General features: G+C 43.2%; 1 protein-coding gene across 1 annotated transcript in view; it reads right to left on the reverse strand.

Annotated features, from left to right (window-relative positions):
* eva1aa (eva-1 homolog A, regulator of programmed cell death a) overlaps positions 1-18,904 on the reverse strand; it is a 118,921-nt gene that overhangs the window by 99,785 nt on the left and 232 nt on the right. The window lies entirely within an intron of this gene.

Below are 18,904 nucleotides of genomic sequence, written 5' to 3' on the forward strand. Positions count from 1 at the left end.
GCTTTGATCTGCTCAGGGAGATGTATGGAGATGTATCGTCTGACATGATGAAGTACAGTGCCATACAGTGTGGACTTAGAATATAACTGATCCTGGATGTGATCTCTGAAGGCCCGAATTCAAACCACTGAAAAGCACCAAAGAACCTTGTGTTGACCTTGCTGGAAATCAGCAGATAGAGTGGGATTGTGTGTGTTCATGTATGTGAGTGTTTGCAATAGTGTGCGTCTCAGCCTGTGGCTATGCCCTCACCTCCTCTGACCTCCAAGACAGAGCTCAAAGACGCAGAGGTGATGCTCTCTGACCTCTGACGGAACCCTAGCCAAATTAGAAACCGCCACTCGTTTATGATGCAGGTCATGATGCTGCACGGATAAGACGGGAACTCGCTCAAAAATCACCGGCCGGGTCGAGACCTGCCTGTTCACGAATGAGTGATTATCGTTCCTCATTTGTTTTACACGTGGTTCATCCTGGCTTCTGTCACATCACATAGTGGGAATGAGAAAAAGAGGATGCATCAATTTGATGATTTGAGTGAGTCAGCGAATCAGGCCAATTCATGGCACAAGCCTCTGAGTTCATATGTGGTGACCTACTTCATCGGGAATACACTTTTGAGAGCTTTACACGCCGTGGGAGAGTAAAGCGATACATTTGAATCGAAACCAAATGAATTCTCAGCCTTTTGTCCATAATTGGTGGCTTTTTGTGCAAGCTTCTGCATGCAGCGCCTGAGCCAGCAACACCCCAGAGCCTCTCCCCAGCTGATTCCCAGAGAAAACAAGTCGCGGGCCTGTGAGACTTTTAATTAAGACACACTAAGCTGGTTATACTGAGCCTGAGGTCTGGCAAGCAGCTCCCGTACTCTCTTACTTTTTTATGATGCTCTCCAATCTATAAACTTATTTATTTTATTATCATATCGCAGAAGTCATAAAAACAAACGCCTGTTGATGCTTGTGTGTGTGTGTGTGTGTGTGAAAAGGTGTGTTTGGGGTTATAATCAAAATAAGATTGTGTGAATATGTGGAAATAAATAATTGCCTTTTGTTTATCGCTTCTTTATCCCGGGCTGATCATCTATGTGTGTGTGTGGGAGTATTCTGCGCAAACACACATGTGAATGCATGCTGGTGCTGTCAGAAACAGGATGTGTGTGTGTGTGTGTGTACTGTAGACTGGGGTTTGGCATGACTGCCTCGGAGGCTGTCTGGCAAACTGCGGATGAAACTGGCACATGGTCATGTCGTGACGCTGCACGTTGCGTAAAAAAGCACACAGAGGCACAACACACTGAGAAAGACAGAATGGGCACGTGAGGAAGACACAAAAAGGGCTTTCACATATTCAGGCTTTTCAGTTTGCTGTTAATGGGACATCAGGAGCTGATGCAACGGGACATTATAGCAGCAATTTAATTGCTCAAGACAAGATTATTTCTTAAACTCCCATTCTGCCCATTCTGTAAAAAAGTTTTACATCTCTGACATGGGCCTGCTGTCTAGTCTTCTTTAGTAGAGTCAGAAGTTTTTTAGACAATGCTCACAATTTAACACCAGAAATAGATGAAATAACAGAAAACCCCCAAAATAACCTACTGTACCTGCATGGCATAAATAAACTATATTTACTGTCTGCTGTCTTATTTGAGTGTCCAAACCCTGTGTAGGAATTTTTTTTCGTACTGTATAGCACCTTTAAAAACTCCCACGCCAGAACAAAAAAAAGGAGTGTCAACGGTTTGTACATTACTTTCTGCCAACAAACCCACAAAGCAATGCATTAAATTTTGATGAAGACCAAAGCTGTGGTTGTGTAACCACTGTCTGTGATGATTTACAGCTCCATACTGAATTTATGTTGGGAATAAACATGGAGTGATGTCAGGCACAGCCGGAGTAGGAACGACAGAGAGGAACTGAACAGAATAGGTGACAAAGTGTCTCATACATAATTATATAATTATCACCAGTAATGGATAGTAGCAGATTCTGTCCAGCCCCCTCCTACACATCCTGCCCCCTTTTAGCCTCCCATATGCTCCTCAGGACTTCCACTTCCTTCCAGGGTTACAGCCCAGGCCTTGGCCTTTAACCAGGCAGCTCCTATCCAGCCACCAGCCCTGCAAGTCCAACCCTGAGTGTGACACAAGAACATCTTAACTTAAACTGCCTTCAGCTCTGAATCTAGTCACTCATCATCCTGTAACTGCTCTTTCATAATAATAAAAAAGAATCAAATAGTGACGAGGAAAATACCTGCGAGTAAATTCAGCATATCTTTACAGTCGGCTGAGTGTGACTGACACCCTACCTGATGCTGAAGTGTCTTGTCGCACCACGCCCTTCCATCACTGTGCAGGAAATAACAAAACATGAATGATTTTCAATCGCTCCTGCCTCCGACTCGGGATGTTTCCATTACATATCCAGCGGCTCTGTCTTCCTGCCTCTGTGTTATCACCTCCTCTCACTTCCACTCTCTTTACAATCCCGCTGAGCCTCCGTGTGTGTTTATATGATTTTGTACACAAAAAGGATGCGACTGTGTTAATATTTGTGTTGTGTTGTATCTCTTTGATTTCTGCATAATCACAGGTTCAAGCTCTTTTTCCTCCCCCCACGTTTATCTTGTTTGAGCTTTTGTTTGCCTCTGTGTGTGTGTGTGTGTGTGTGTGTGTGTGTCCGTATTATTAAAAAGGGGAAAGCACGACGGATGTACAATGAGGACTCCATGGCCCAGACACCTCTCCGCTCAGTTTCCTGTTTGACTTTTTATTGGCTACGAGGCCATCACTGTGGCGACACAGACAGGAAGTGCCGCACCACTACATGATGGACAAATGAACAGGAAGATTAAAAACACGAGGAGAGAATGTGCGGATACACTCCCTATTCTATTTCAGGCTTTGAAAAACACACGCAGTAACACACAGACATGAACACGGACGCACTAAGGATGCTTTGCTTCCTGCCCTTTGCCACCAGTGAGTCAGACATTTTTACTCTCGCTGCGTTTTGTTTTGAATACCTTTCCCTTCCTTTCACGAGTCAAACAGCATCAAGCTTGTTCTGCGGTTACATGACATGAAGAAAAAGCCACCAGTGTATATACAGTAGAGTGTTGAGGCTGCCGCTTTAACAAAATACAGCGTTTATATAGACAAGTCCACACATCTCAGAGCTAATTTAACACTTCAGGAGAGACTATTGAACACATTCCTCCTCATACAAATCAAAAGTTTAGTTCACAATCACAGAATAACCTCTCTTTACTTTTGTGCCTACAGCAGAGTTTCCTTAGACCAGGCTCTGCAAGTACCATCCGCGTAAGCCGACCCTGTTCAGTTGCAGACTGATTAAGCTTAAGGCAGGTTTATTCTTAGGACGATTATTTATTGATGATTGAACAGGAGCGCTTCAAGAGCCAGACCTAATTTGGTGAATATTTCCATATTTTGGAGCCACGATTTTGAACCATTCATTAACTTGCCGTCACATTTTAGCTTGGAACTAATCATGGATGTATGTGCAAGTTCATTTTCATTACAAATTTTGTCACATTTGAGAGTATAATATGTTTTTTTGATTGATTTATTTCATTTTTTAAGAAGTATTTCAGGGATTCCTCCAAGTACCACCACAGTGAAATCACCAGTGGTACGCATACCACAGTTTCCTCTGCAATCGATTTGCAACCTGATAGAGGAGAATGACACTTTTCTGCTAATCTCTATAGAAAGAAATCTGCATATGAAAGCAGATGACTTTAATAAGAAGCTAAATCATCATCAGACATTAGCCAATGGGATCCAAGTTTGCATTTTGGTGTCTTTCGCTCTCTGTGCGGACTGTTGCTCAGAATACAAACCAAAATCAGGAAGCCTCTGGCGCCAAAATCCCTCACCTTGGTGTAGATTATTTTCTACTGGAGAAATCTTTTTGGTGTCCGCCTTGGTCATCGCTCTTTATTCAACACTTCATCCGTGGTTACTGTCTGTTTCTTCAGAGGCGTGTCTGCTCCTCCTTTTCCATGCCCACTTCCCATCTTGCAGCCTTGTTCCCAGAGGAGTTCCCAGTAATCAGCGCTCCTTTGATGGGGAAGCAGTGCAGGGAGAGGCACAAGGGATTATGACTGAAACAGCCGGAGCTTTGGTTACAGCCTCTATGTTTTCTAAGCCAGCACAACGGCAATCTGGGAATTTTCCACTGAATCAGAAAAAGAAATGTTAGGGAATGTGGCTCGTGCATGCAATCAAAGAAAAATGTACATGTCACATGTGTGCACTTTTATGAGCACACACACCACGAGATACACAGTAACCACTGGATGTGGCTTATTGTTCACTTTATGTGGTCAAATAATACATTTTGTTTAAATGATGGATTTATTGTATGATTTGATTATTAGACCCCCCAACAACAAAGTACAGCAGAACAGCCATACACACAAAGTTTGCCTCTGGCTGCTCAGAATCGTTTTTAAACCCTGACACAGCAGAAACTTCACAGCATGGTGAAAACCATCATAATATGTGATGTGATTCAACTTTGCTAATTAAACGCACACATCTAAATTTTGTTTTCATCTTTTTGCTGCTCTCCTAATTACCAGTTCTCCTCTCAGGATGATCTCATTATCCTGAACAAAATTGTAAACACAAACATCTCTCCATCGTCTCCATTTATTTTATTTTATTGTATCCTCTTTTTATGATTATGCTCTCTTCCTGCAATCATCAAAGCTCGTATTAAGAAACATCCCCACCAGGGATGTACTAGTAATAGACCACTTTATTGCGTACTCATTTTAAGATCTTTAATTCCCCAGAAGAGTACATCTCTCATATTGCCGCATCGGTGTGAGCTGGGTATTTCATTACATCATGACCTTCTTTCAGGGCCTCATTAGCCTGCTCGTTATCTCATTAGCAAATTGAGTGGACCTCGTTAGCACCTGCAAGCTCCGCCAGGACGGCGCTGGTTAACACTGTGCTGTTTGTTAATGAGATTGATTGTGCTCTACTTTCTTTTGGACCATTTTAGGTGGATTTTTTTTTTGCTCTCAAGGACTTCAACATCAACACTGGTGTGTATTTCTGTGTGTGTGCATCATCCTACCAACTTAAAGCCAGATCTGGAGGTTGCAGCCGTAAATTTGGACCGCGAGCCTGAGTCACCCGCTGCACGCTGCTGTTTAGATGGTTGAGAGGAATGTTTAAGTTAATAGATAGCAGCCTCCTCTCTCTGCGTCGACAACAACAAACACAAAAATAAATGTAGAATTGCAGGAAGAGAGGTTTCCCCTCCAAACGGATGAAAAACAACAAACACCAACAAATAACAGCTCTGTGTTTCTTTTTAAAGAGCCTGTTTGAATTACTTCTTTATTTGTGTTAAGTGCCTGTGCATTTCTGGAAATGGACAGCCTGAGGAAAGAGGGGGTGGGGTTTGAAGCGGAGGGTGTCCTTTGGGTTAATTTGGCCCTATTTTGTTGGTGGTCATGCCAAAGCTGTGTATCGCCCAGAGGGACATGCTGTTTTGGGTGGGGAAGGAGGAGGGGGTGATTTTTTTTGCATTTTCCAGGGGGGACGCAAATGCACAGAGGAAACACTGGTAGCACTTAAGAAAAGCCAAATAAACAATTTGGGACCAAATGATTCACAGGTGCGGCCAAGGCAGGACCGCCATCCGCGGCAGGGCCCTTAAGGTGGCACCCCCTCCCGTCGTAGCGGTGGCACGGTCCTCAGTAAGAGCAAGATTATGTAATCGCTTCAGCTGTCGGTGGAGCTCAAACCAAACCACAGAAGGAGGAACGGTGGGTGCTGTTGATTTTTTGGTGTTGCTGTTCAGAATTCGTCTTCCAATGGGACATGAATAACTGCGTGTGCGTGCATGTGTGGCATTCTTGGGGTCCCTTCTGTTCAGAGTTCTCACATTCCCTGTATGTTTTATGGATCCGCTATGAGTATGCTGTTCATGACAAATGGTTAGGGGTATTTCACAACACGCTACAGAGCGAACTTGCTCGTCCACGCAAAAAATAACTGCGAGCCGGAAGTTTGGTGACATTGTGCCTAGTCACAGAGATAGTTGGTAAACCGCTTTAGCCGACCAAACTAGTACTAGTCAGTCACAATATCTTCCAAAGCTTCTCTCAGTTTTCTCACCACTGCTTCTGTCTCATAAATGTCTGCAATAAGATACAACAGCTTCCTCCATTGTGGACTCTCCAGCCCTGCAAAGGTCAGCACTGCTAAGCCAAAACTCAACCGCGTACATCTCCTTCACGTCATGACTGGAACACTATTTCGGTCAGGTCTCCATGCGACTTCAAACCCCACCAAGAGTGTTTCAGATGTGTTTTACCCACCAGACTTTGTTGACTTGCTCAGTTGTTCAAGACAACTTTCTATTAGCCAATCGTCTCCCATCTCTCTCTGCCAGGATTTTAACTCATCACTCCAAACCTGGCTTCCTTACACTGGCTACCTTTTGCCTATAGTTGATTTTATTTATTACGTATAAAGACCTGAGAGTTAAGTTATTTTACCTATCACTTATAGTGCCCTTCCTTATATGTCCCATCTTTCTTCCCGTGATCCTTAGATGCATCATTCATGGTTGTTCCATGGTCCACATAAATACACAAAAGTGGCTCCAAGTCCTGAAGAAAGACCTGCCTGAGGAGATCGGGGCTGCAAACTCTGTCTGGCCTTTAGTTGATTCCATTCATGTTTCATGGCATGATTTATTAGTTGTTAGTTCCATGTCATTGTGGTTTGTTTTAGAAATAGAGTTTATTATTACAATGGAGCAAATTCATGGGTCAAAGTTCACAAAAGGCTGAACTCTGTGCACAACGTTTGCACTGATTAATATCACTTCCTCAAGCAGATTTCCCGACTGTGGAAATTCAGATAGAATTAATTGATTTGGCCCCCCAAAAAGTTTCAGTTTTAAACCGTGGTGAGACGAAAGCACAAGATGGCTACAGGAGGTGGTGGAGTCGGAGATCTGATGAGCTTTGACAGGAAACTGGAAGCGAGTGCTTATTCCAACAGTATGCATTTAAAAAAATATCAGATTATTCCTGCTAGACTAGGCAAAACAAAAACCAAAATAGCATCAGTGTAAGTAATCTCAATGCACTTATGCAGGTTAAAATTCAGTGAACACAAAACAACTCAATAATGTTTGAAACAGGCGCCGAGCACGAACACACAATGCAGCTTTTTGAGCAACCCTCCTTTCAATGATGGCCACGGCGGTCAGAACCTTAACTTGATTAGCGGGATAAACATCAGCTCAAAAGCATTAGTGTGGTATGGTAAAGCGGTGACCTCACTGATAATGCACACACACACACTTAGCAAGCACTAAAACTAAGCTCGGCATGGGCAGCTGCCAAGGCCAATCAAAGCCCTCTGTACATCCTGTGCGCAGCTGTCTCGTCCAATCATAGCCGCACGTGTGTCATCTGCCTTTCAGTCGAAGTTCAGAATAGCACTGTGTGAAACCAACGGCATCCCATCTTTGTGGCTGCATGTGTCTTCTCGTCAGAGGGCAGGAAGGATTGCATAAATTAAACCTTAAAGACTTTGATTTTTTAAGAGAAATGTGGGCAATGAATTTTTTATGATAAAATTCAAGTACAAAGCTTCAAAAGCTACAATTGATCTAGGAACAGCTTTCCAGCAGAAGCCCGGGCTCAATCTAAGTATGTTTTTAGCTGAAAACAAACCCAGCTGCTGACTTTTAATTATCATGAAAAGTTTGGATTTACCTTTTCTCTCTTCCTCTGTGATCCCTCTAATAACAGGTTGGTCTAGTCACCTTCCCAGCAGGCGGTGGAGCCTGGGACTCCCACTATTTTACCCACTATTACATTCCCTAATAAGCCATCAAAGTCCTATCAGTGCACACAAAAAAACCCAGGCAGACTCAGGTGACCTGGGGTGACCTCTCTACAGGTCAGTTCCTGTGCCCAGGGGCGCCTCGGGGGCTCACGATGAGCCAAAGGTCACGATAAGGGGGGGAAAGAAAGGGTACGATGGGAAAAGAGATTTTTAAAAAAAAGGATGGATGTTGCCCCCTTCCCAACATGAACACACAACTCAGTCCAGATTATCTAAGGATAACCAACTGAGGTGTAAGTGTTCTCCAGAGGGGGGTGAGACAGAGAGAAGCCCTGTTTCCTTCGCTTCTGAGCACAAAGTGTGTCTGTGGTGAGGTCAGCTGGTGACAGCTGAACGCTCCCAATCTGTACACCTCAGCCAGCCTCTGCTTCACATACTTACTGAAAAGGCTGATTCATGCATTCATCCCGGTAGCAGAATGATTCACAGCTCCCTCACACACGCACACACACATGCTACACAAACACATTTGGACCCCTGACAGGAGCTGAGAGGTCTTAACACAATCACCTTTTCTTCTTTGTTGGAAGGCAGGAAAAACAGTGGTGCGACACGCCGGCTTCTCTTGCCATGTGGAAAGATTATCGCAGTATATACCGGGCTGGAGCCGAACAAGGGCCCAGCTGTTGAACAGGAAGTCGCCTGGGCCGCCAGCAGTCCTCCTCGCGGCCTGGCCGGCAGTCAGCAGAGGGAGGAAAAGTAAAAACTGACACTGATACAACAGTTTCAAGAAAGCTCCCAGTGTGCTCGGACTGTGTGTAAATCTGATAGAACGCAGAGGATGGAGAGCAGTCGGAGACATATAGGAATAAAGACAGAGAGTGTATGAAGAGTTTAAGATTGATTAAGGACATTTCTCAGGTGGAATAAATCCGGTGGAGTTGCAGTGGGAGTAGGCTTATGACTTTACAAGAAGGTGTTTAATACCGAACGGAAATCTGAACCTGAAGGGAAATCAAACTGCCGAGAAAGTGAAAGAAACTATCCCACAGCTGCTGTCCCATCAGCGAGAGCTGTACTGCTTTCGCCCGCACAATGGACATCTGATGGAGCAACCACAAAGAAATGTTGTAAACAATCTTTCAAATGACATTTACTACCGACGATTGTGCCGCAGTCTGCGCACAGCTGAGCCATGCGGCTTCTTTTGACGTCCGAGGCTTTGATGCGGCTTCAGATGTGCCGCCTACACAACTGCACAGCCACGGAAAGAGGAAGAGAGAGAGATTTTTGGGACAGAGATGCATAGAGAAAACACAACCTCCCTGCCAGAGAGAAACACACTCGGTCACTCAAGTCATTAGCATTGCAGATGCTGGCGATAGGAAGTGTGAATGGGCCTCATGCATACAAGCCTGAATCCGAGCATTGTCCGAGGACTGCGCAGCAGTCTTACTGTACGGCAGAGTGTGGGAGTGGAGTTAGGATCTAGTGTTCTGCAGCGGTTGGAATCCACTGTGGATATGTGTGGGATTCAAGGCTTTCCTCTTATCACAGCCAAATGTCAAAGTGAGGATGTAGCGGCGCGGAAACAGAATAAAGCATAGCAGGAATACTTCTCAGGCTGTGTCAGCGGCATACTTTACATTCAGAGGCAGACTCAAGTGTGGCTCTCTCTCATTTCAGCGTCCAGACCTCCAGCTGATATGCTGATATAACAGGAAAACGGAGACATTCTGCAGATGAAAGCACGTCCTCCCACTTTCTATTTCTATACACAAACATGCACACAGTTGCGTAACAAATCCTCTCTTATCGGACATTGATTACAAAGCTACATACTGGTGATGTCCAATCAGTTTACACTAGATGATCAGGTTTGATAGCTGGGTAAACCCGTCGACAGCGCAGGCCGCCTTTGTAGTTTTGAGTTATCTCCTTGTAACCTCCTGTGATATCTCATCCAACATGATCAAATGCAGCCTAACAACGTTAGCTCTGCCCTAACCACAACCCACACTCCCTCATGACCCTCATTAACCGACTGCGTCTGGCCACTGCATGGTCCGTCGGTTCTGTTTGAAGTGCGTGCATGTCACTGTCTCCTCCAGCTCGGTGACAGATGACCCAATGACCTTGTCCTTCAGAGGCCGGAGGATCAATACATACCTCCTCCTCGGCCCGTCGTCAAACAAGCAGAATCTGTGTGTGTTTGAATGAACGCGTGTGATTGCACGTGCACGTTCGGGCACGTATACTAATCCCACCCACAGCCGGTGTGATTCTGATTCTGGAGACTGAGAATCAATATAACGTGGGGTTCTAGCAGATGATTAGCATTAAACATGTCTATTGATCAGGGGGCGTTTGTGCTGAATATTCCCTGATGCACACTGCTGGGTGTTTAAACACATGGCACGCTAATCTATAAACCCATGGTAAACACAGTTTAATAAATGATAGCACGGACACTTTCAATGTAGCCACTTAGCTCGAATCACAGCTGCCAGTTTTTTTTACAGTAAAAACAAGTTGTTGTTGTTTTTTTACATATTATTTGGAGCCATGTTTGCAGTTTTTGAACCATTTATTTTACCTCTGCTCAGTTAACGTAACATTTTAGCTCATAACTAATCATGGATGTATGCAAGCTCTGCTCTACCTGCACAACAGTGATTACGTATCAGAACGAAACTTATTTTAAATTACTTTCCATTGAACTTACATAAAGCTATGCTCAACTTTCTTGCTTTTGCCTCTTTACTAGCCCGACGATCTATTTCACTTAAGTGGAAGGACCCAGTTCCTCCTTCCTGTTCACATCGGCTCAGGGACATGATAGCCTGCATGAATCTAGAGAAGATTAGATACACTATTCGGGGATCAGAAAACAAATTCTACAGAATATGGCGGCCCTTCTTGGTATTTTATAAAAAACCTTCAACAATAATTTCTGAGTAGCCGCCCCTCCCCCTTTCTTTTCTTTTTATTTTGTTTATTTTTTTATTATTATCATCTATTTTATATATTTGTCTATTTTTCATGTATTTCACCTTTTTTGTGGTGTCTGTGCTGTTCTTTTTTCAGTTATTAAATCTTATTAATCTTTCTCTTATTCTTCCAAGCATGGTTGTAATTATATATTTTTTTAATTAATTAATTAATTAATTTTTTCTATTATTATTCTGTCTTTTACTTTTTTTTTTGTCAGTAGATGTTAGTATGTGAGGGATTGTGCTGTGTTATGGATGTTGTACAAAAAAATCAAAAAACTTTGTTCCTGTGCATTGATTGTCTTATATGTATTTTATCATTAATAAAAAGACCATTGCAAAAAAAAAAAAAAAAAAAAAATTACATTCCATTATAGTATTTTGATAGTATTATATGTTTTATCTAATTTTACCACTAGCGGTTTGAGAACCAGCGTCCCAGTACATGAAGAAGTTGAGTTTTTTTGCTAAAAGACACAGATAAGCTAAAAAATACTTCTAGAAATAGAAACCAAAGAGAAAAATGTGGGGTAAGCAGGAATGAGCTGCTCATTATGCATCAGCACTGTGTTGGGTTTTTTGAGCTTTATACCATTGAACTGTCTGGTTTTCATAATCCAAACCAAATTTTAAAAAAAGCCAACATATAAGGCCTATTCACAACTATATTTAGCACGAGGACGCCCTCCCAATGTGGAGAGCGATGCTAAAGTAAGCGTCTAGCTTTTTTCCTGTAATATATCAAATGATAGGAGGATCGATGTGATTACTCACATCTTGTATTTTCACTACGTTTGAGAAAGAGCGCTCAGTATGGATGTGTTTGGGAAACGCCGAGCACTGCAGTGACAGTAAAAATGTCATCTCCACCTTCAAGAATGGCTCGCGCTGTAACTTTCTTTTTACGTCCATCTACCTCAAATATGCAGCCGAAATTGGACAGTCACAGCAGCTCCATGGGAGTATGGTCGAGCTGCATAACTTGAGGTGAAGGCGTGTGTATTTTCCAAACTCGCACAGCGTGGAGGGAGATTCGCCTTCACGTCTCACGGCAATCTGTCAGAGAGCCACAAGCAGCACGCTGACACACCAAAACAGGGGCTCCATTCTCCTCAAATGTTTCTCAACCTAGATGAGTCACAGAGTAACTGGCACTGCTTGAAACAAGCACGTCGGCCCTTCGGTTCCTTGTGGCCGGGGCTGAGGGGATAATAAGAGAGCTGGTAGGAATCAGGGGCCTTTCTAAGCCTAACCTCCACACAGACAGCACTATTATCAGCCTTGTGTTTAAGTCAGATTACATGCTACAATTAAAGGAGGCATCGGCGGGCTCCTTTATGGGAACCGCTACAGCGAGCCAAGGGCAAGGGTTTGGAGAGTTTTGGAGAAAAGGCCTTGTTTGTGGAGTGCAGAAGTCGACAAACTGTCCTGGTGGTAGCGGTGGAACGGTTGAGTCATGAGCTTATGCTAAACATGGGTGGAGATGCATAAACACGGACTGTACACAGAGGAATATATTCATATACAACAGCAGGGAAAAAAATTAGAGAAAGTATTCATACACAATTTATGTGCACTGAGTCACACCTGAAGTACGCAGCTCAGGCCGTATAAAAATGTAGAAGTCTTACAGGTCTGCTGCATGTTTTCAGGGAAACATACAGGTTATCAATCATGCTATTATCTGTCATTGGTGAATTAGAGAGTGGAAACAGATTACGGGTACGAGGAGACCTGTTAACACTCACATGTCCTCAGCGCATAGCGTCTCCTTGAATACATAACGTTGCACACGAATCTCACAGTTCATCTGTTATAAAGCGGATGACAGCTGGATCAAAACGAAGTCAATAGCAAATGAATAAATGAATAAACAAATGTGTAAATGAAGAAGCAAACAGACAAGTGAATACATAATTGTGAAAGGCCTTCTGTGCGCTCCTCCACCCGCCGCACACAGCAGCGGGTGTGTGTGGTACTGACGAGAGGCCAATTGGGAAATCAGTGGAGACGCTTTAAATGCCTTAATGCAGTCAAATTGTTTTCAGATTTCACATTGATGGACAGTTTCCTTTCAACCATTTAACCACCTCCACGCACACACACACGCGTTCCTCCGCAGCACCGGTCAGTCGCTCTAAGTCTGGACATCGTTACGACGCTCTTTGCTCGACCCCTGCCCTCTGACCTATGATCCTGAAGTGCTGTTGCATCGTGAGCCGCAGAGGTGGGCAGGATGGAGGACTAATCTGGGACGGGAAGTCATGGCCGGAAGAGAAGGAGAAGGGGTTGGTGGAGGCTGATTGATATATACCCAAATAAACCAATATAGATCAAAGGCGTAGATAAACCTTGAAGAAGTGCCGAAAGCCTTCATATCTGCGTCTGTTTCTCTCTCTCTCTCACGGCCTGACAGAAACAGAAGTCATGAGGTGTGAGGGATACTTGAAACACCAGTGGCATCCGGTTTCTGCCCGGGCTTGTGCTTTACACCTGATTAGTTACAGGAGGTGAACAGATGAGTACAGATGAAATGAGACGGAAGACAAATGGATGGTAAAAGCAGAGAGAGTAGAGGAGAGGAGCTGCCAGTCTAATGCCTCTTATCCTCAGTCACATCTTATCTAACTGGAGCTAATCTCCAATCATCTAAATACTCGAGGATTACTCCATCCGCTCAATCGCCTCCACTGCTGCCTCTAATGCTCAAAAAGACAAAGGAGGATACTCATCTATGGTCTGTATCGTATCTGTAAGCTGATTTCTTGAGTTTTATTTTATTTAACTTGATTGTCTGTGGCTGCAGCTTTCCAACACGTGTGTGAAAGTCTTACAAGAACATATGGTCTGATTTTTTTTTTTTTTTTTTTTTTTTGGTATTGCTTTTCAAACATTTTTCATCTCGTTGTTCCCAAGAGAGAAACTGAACAGACAATTCTCCTCCTAGTCTGGAGAAAACCGCAAACCCAGCAGAGAGGCCAAGGCATGTCCAGACAAGTATCAGGGTTCAGGGTGATAGGGTTCTAAAAACTGAGGGAGGGATGGATAAATGGATGAATGGATGGATGGATGGATGGATGGAGAGTGAGGGGGTTGTGGACATTCAGTGTTCTGGTGAAGAGAGGAACAAGTGGCCGGATGTAAACACAGAGGACACTCTCACTCAGGTTACAACTAACTAATATCATCATTATCAATAAAGTCACAGATCCTTTTCTCAATAAATCATCGTCGCTGTCTACGGTGATGAGAAATGTCATACTGTGTCTCACCAACAGTCCAAGACCCAAATATATTACATTTATAATGATATAGAAGAGTTAAGAGCAGCAAATCCTCACAATGGAGAAGTTGGAATCAGAGAATATTGACATTTTAGCCTAAAAAACAACGAACTGACAAATTGTTGTAGCTCTAAAACACACATAACACGCCTAATGCGTGAGAAATACTGGTGTGTTGTGGTGCTGCCAGAGCTCTATTGTGGCAGATAGTTGGAATACAAGAAATACAAGTATATTTTCTTGTCAGGTCATGCAAGATATCTGCTGGACGTCAATGAACTCATTTAACTATGGTGTAACATTTTTAAATGGGTCAGTAGCTATTTTTATGACTAATGAATGTAATTTTTCAAACAGACCTGCCAAAGTTTTGATGTTGACTGTAGGTCAGACAAAACGAGACATTAGAAGACATAACTTTGGGCTATGAGAACTTGTGATCGGCATGTTTCACTGTTTCCTGATGTTTAATTAATGATATATGAACTGATTAATCAAGAAAGTAACATCAGAATAACTCACACCTGAAAAATAATCTTCAGTTGCGAGTTGCTGTAGATTTTACACATTTTACACATGTTCCTGCAGCAGTAACGGAGTCAGTATATTCTTGAATGTTCTGGACGTTCACCCGGTGTTGACCAGGCGTGTTTTGTAACATAACCCTTCATTTCATTTTTATTCTTCCTGTTCTTTAATTTTTACTTCTACCTTCTTTCTTCTTGTTCTGCCAATAAATATGAGACTTCAGGCAACACTCTTCTCCATCAAGACGGGTTTCCAAGAACAATAACATGCTGTGACCCAGGAAACACACACACACACACTCTAGCGCGCACACACACACACATAGCAACATCTGCGTATGATGAAGTGGTCAGCGCTCCAGTAAAATTGGATGAGGCTTTAAAGACATTCCTCCATTTTACAGCAAGGTGAGAGAGAGATAGCTGGAGGTAATGAGGAGGTGAACAGCTCGAGTGTCAGTGACACCAAACCACCTCACTGATCCCTCTTGCAGATTTCCAACAGGCCAAACAAACAATCAACAACAGTACAAACAATGCAGAGGTAACTGACATTCCTGATGAGCTGGAACACAACTGCAGGATTGTGTATACGTTTGTTTGTGGCGGTATAGATATCAGTCACTGCAAGGTTAACTAGGCGCTCAATATTTAAATATAATTGGAGGTTGTTGTCTTTGCAAGTGGTGATGAGTTAAGTTAATGTGGGATTGGCTAGGACTTCCATGTCACCCTGCTCTCTTAGACCATCCAATCTAATGGAGTCTCTGAATGCAGATGCATTTTAAATTGGACTGCAATCATAAGAAGAGATGTATGTAATGAAACCCAGTACAATACTTTCAGGAGGAAATGAAGAAATGAAAAAACTAAGGCTCACTGCACATGCTTAGAAGTATCATAGGTGTAAGCCACCAATGTTTGCCAATGTTGCAGAAAAGTGAGCTTGACTGACGATTATCTTCCTGCGGAGTAAGACGATCCATAAGGTTTTATGTGCGTGCTTTTCATCCTTTTCATCCATCATGGGTCACATTCAGGTTACATCATGGACACCTCGTTTGGTTGTATATTCAAAACCTTGCATGTCTCGCACTAAGTCGCCAGAAAACAAGATAGCGAAATCTTGTTTTTTGGCGACTTAGCGCAAGACACCCAAGGTAGCGCTTTCTTGATGTTTGACATCTTTAAGCTGCTCTAAGCTATCAGAACTGTTTGTCAGATGGTCAACTAGATTTGGAAACCCCACCTCCCCATAGGATGGGGCTATGCCTGCACCTTTTAGACAATCACACCCACTTCACACCGTAATTGGCCAGGCATGCGGTGGTGAGAAAGTAAGCCAGGTTTACCTGAGGCACTTTACACATGAACAGTCGAGTGCGACACTAAACTGTTTGTCAGGGGAGACTGAAAATGTGTAGCCCTATTCTCATCTTCCCATTCTTCATCCAACGTTTACTCTCTACACAGAAAAACAATGGCTCACTGTGTCACAGGATCTAACATGCAGTAATAAGTAAATAACTCAGTACAAACAGTCTAATGAAGACAATTAACAGTGTGACTGACTGTTACTGTGCATCCTAAATAAGGATCCTCCGCACATAAACTGTTTAACATGAGTATTGATCACGCTCAATCAATAAAACATCAGATGTCAATAAAGGTCTAATTTGCATACGTGCTGTCATAGCGAGATCAATACCTGAATAAAGCACTCAGGTCCAAATGGAAAACAAACATGCTTGAGCTCACAAGAAAACTGTGAAAGGAATGGAAAGGACTGACAGACGTAGAGCCCAGGCTGACAGACAGACTGACAGCTCTCTGCTATGGCACATTCCTCCTGTGTTGAGTCATGGCGTGCTGCAGATCAGACACAACTTTCTCAGCAGACTCTCAGTGACTGGGTAATCTGGAGTGTCACACACCCTCTCCAATCCTGGGCCAAGCTATCCAAACAGCGCCAACGAGCAGGGGGAGGAAATTGAATTTCCCCCCTCAAAGACAGGCCTCCAAATCCCCATCAACAGGAGCTTAGAGAGCCTGCAGTCCATCAAGTTTCATCTGCCACGGTGGTCCGGCCAATCAGGTTTCTCCTTTTTTAGGCACAATGTGCTGGCATGCATGAGCACACACGTAAACATGTCAGGTTGCATGCAGAAAAAATGACACTCACCCTCGCACAAACAGATAAATACGCACACAATCAGGCAAATGCAAACATACACACAAACACACACTCACACACACACACACACACACACAGGGAGTCATACCCCTCCTCTCAGTGCCCGCCTTAGCATCAACAATCAACAATCTGAGGCATTGTGGAGCCTGTGATCCTGTGACCTTTGACTTCTGGAGTTAACCCCAGAGCGGCCAGTGCTGAGAGGTGAACCAGGCGGCTCATTGAAAAGAGGTGAAGTTCCCATGAGAACGAGAACATGGGGGGGAAGCTTACAGAGATCCAAGACCGTGATGATGACGGTGACGAAGGGTTTGAAGCGGACTTCAATGTTCTGAAATGCTCGTGGGCTGGTTCGGTGTGTGTAGGAGGTCAGAATGTAAAAGTCAGCAACATTAAACAATCTGTAAACATGGGTGGTACTTTCACAAGAGCTCCAGTTACAGCCACCCTGGTACTTCCTTACCACTTCATAGATTTCTCTCTTGCATCAAATATATCCACCTCCAAACTAACTTAAGTAAAAAGTAGATATTAACGTAAGAACAAGAACAAAACCTGAGAACAAAATTCAACCAAATCTCCTTGTGCCAGATTTAACTCCTCCTTCATTACTGTGTTGACAGTCTAACACACAACAGCTGCTCCTACCAGCACCAGCACTGTCTCTCCAGAGCACTATCCCAGCTGCAACACCTCTCCCTGGGCATCCAGGTCAGTGGCCTTAGTCCCTCCCCAAGGGTCTTGCATTTAAGGGACCAAAATACTCTTTCAATAAATGGAAACAGGTCATGAGGTGTTGCTGAGCACATTCGGTATTAGAGGATCTTTTTCTTTTCCAGTGGCAGTCTTAAAATTGGTATTGAGGGATTTGCACTTTTCCAGTGGCAGTCTTAAAATTGGTATTGAGGGATTTGCATATGTCATGAAAAGGTATCCATGTCTGCAGATACTGGCAGTCTACTAATCTATATATCTATATCTTTGACTGAAGCTGATATTGGACTTACTCGAGTGTCAGACAAATAAATGAATTAAATAACCACAAAATAACTGCAAATATAAGTAACCAACATCCTTAGCTACTCAAAGTTTGGGGAATCGACTACTTTCATGTCATGTTTAGACAAATTTAAGATGCCTAATTGGTTGGTTTGAGAAATCTAATGATGATGTGATGAATAACACACACAAACCCAGAACAAAATGACTGCAGAGAACAGCTGACAGCTAAATTGGACACTTTGAGAAGTCATTAAAAGTCTGAGTAATTAGCCAGCTTTAAAGCTCCCGTTGATGTCTTTGTCTGCTGCTAGTTATAATTCAATATTGGTCAGATTGCTGCATTGCTGTGAGTAATTTAACACTTAAGTAATCCACAGCTGCGAGCAATGAAAACTACAGGGACAGTACCATATTTCATGAATCACTTAAACAAAAAGTGCCGCCTGTGACTCAGTGGAAGAAAACTTGCTAGATGCTCATGTAAATAAAGACTGTGTTCATTGTAGCACTAACATGGAGCAAAACTTATGGGTTGAACATAAAAAGGTTTATTCTTTTTATTTGTACTAAATGAAAAGCATAAAAGTTCTACTTTATCTATTTATTTGTCCATTTAGAGATCATCTTTCACTTTGGGGCGACAGCTAACGGAAGACTTTCATCAGAGGGCCTCCATGAGCACAGCTGACACCGGGTCACTTATTGTTTATATGGCAGATCTGACAGTTTTGGTAGCAGCAGTGTTGCTCACACATACTGACACTGACTTACTGAGGCCAGTTCAACCTCCTGTAAACTATACGACCACATCAACACCTCAGAGAGGCATTCGACTGCGCACACGGATGAGTATAACCCCAGCACACGTATGCACACACGCTGTAGACAAATCAGGAGTCGGAAGCAAGGCCTCACCTTTTTGATGGTGTGTTATACAATCATATATTGCACGCAAAACGAACACAGGCACGCTTTCTAACAGTGGTCTATATCCTGTGAGGCGGTGCTCCAGCGACCTCTAAACAATGTATCCTTTAGATAAG

This window comes from Larimichthys crocea, chromosome XI (genome assembly GCF_000972845.2).
Source record: "Larimichthys crocea isolate SSNF chromosome XI, L_crocea_2.0, whole genome shotgun sequence".
Classification (NCBI taxonomy): Eukaryota; Metazoa; Chordata; class Actinopteri; family Sciaenidae; genus Larimichthys; species Larimichthys crocea.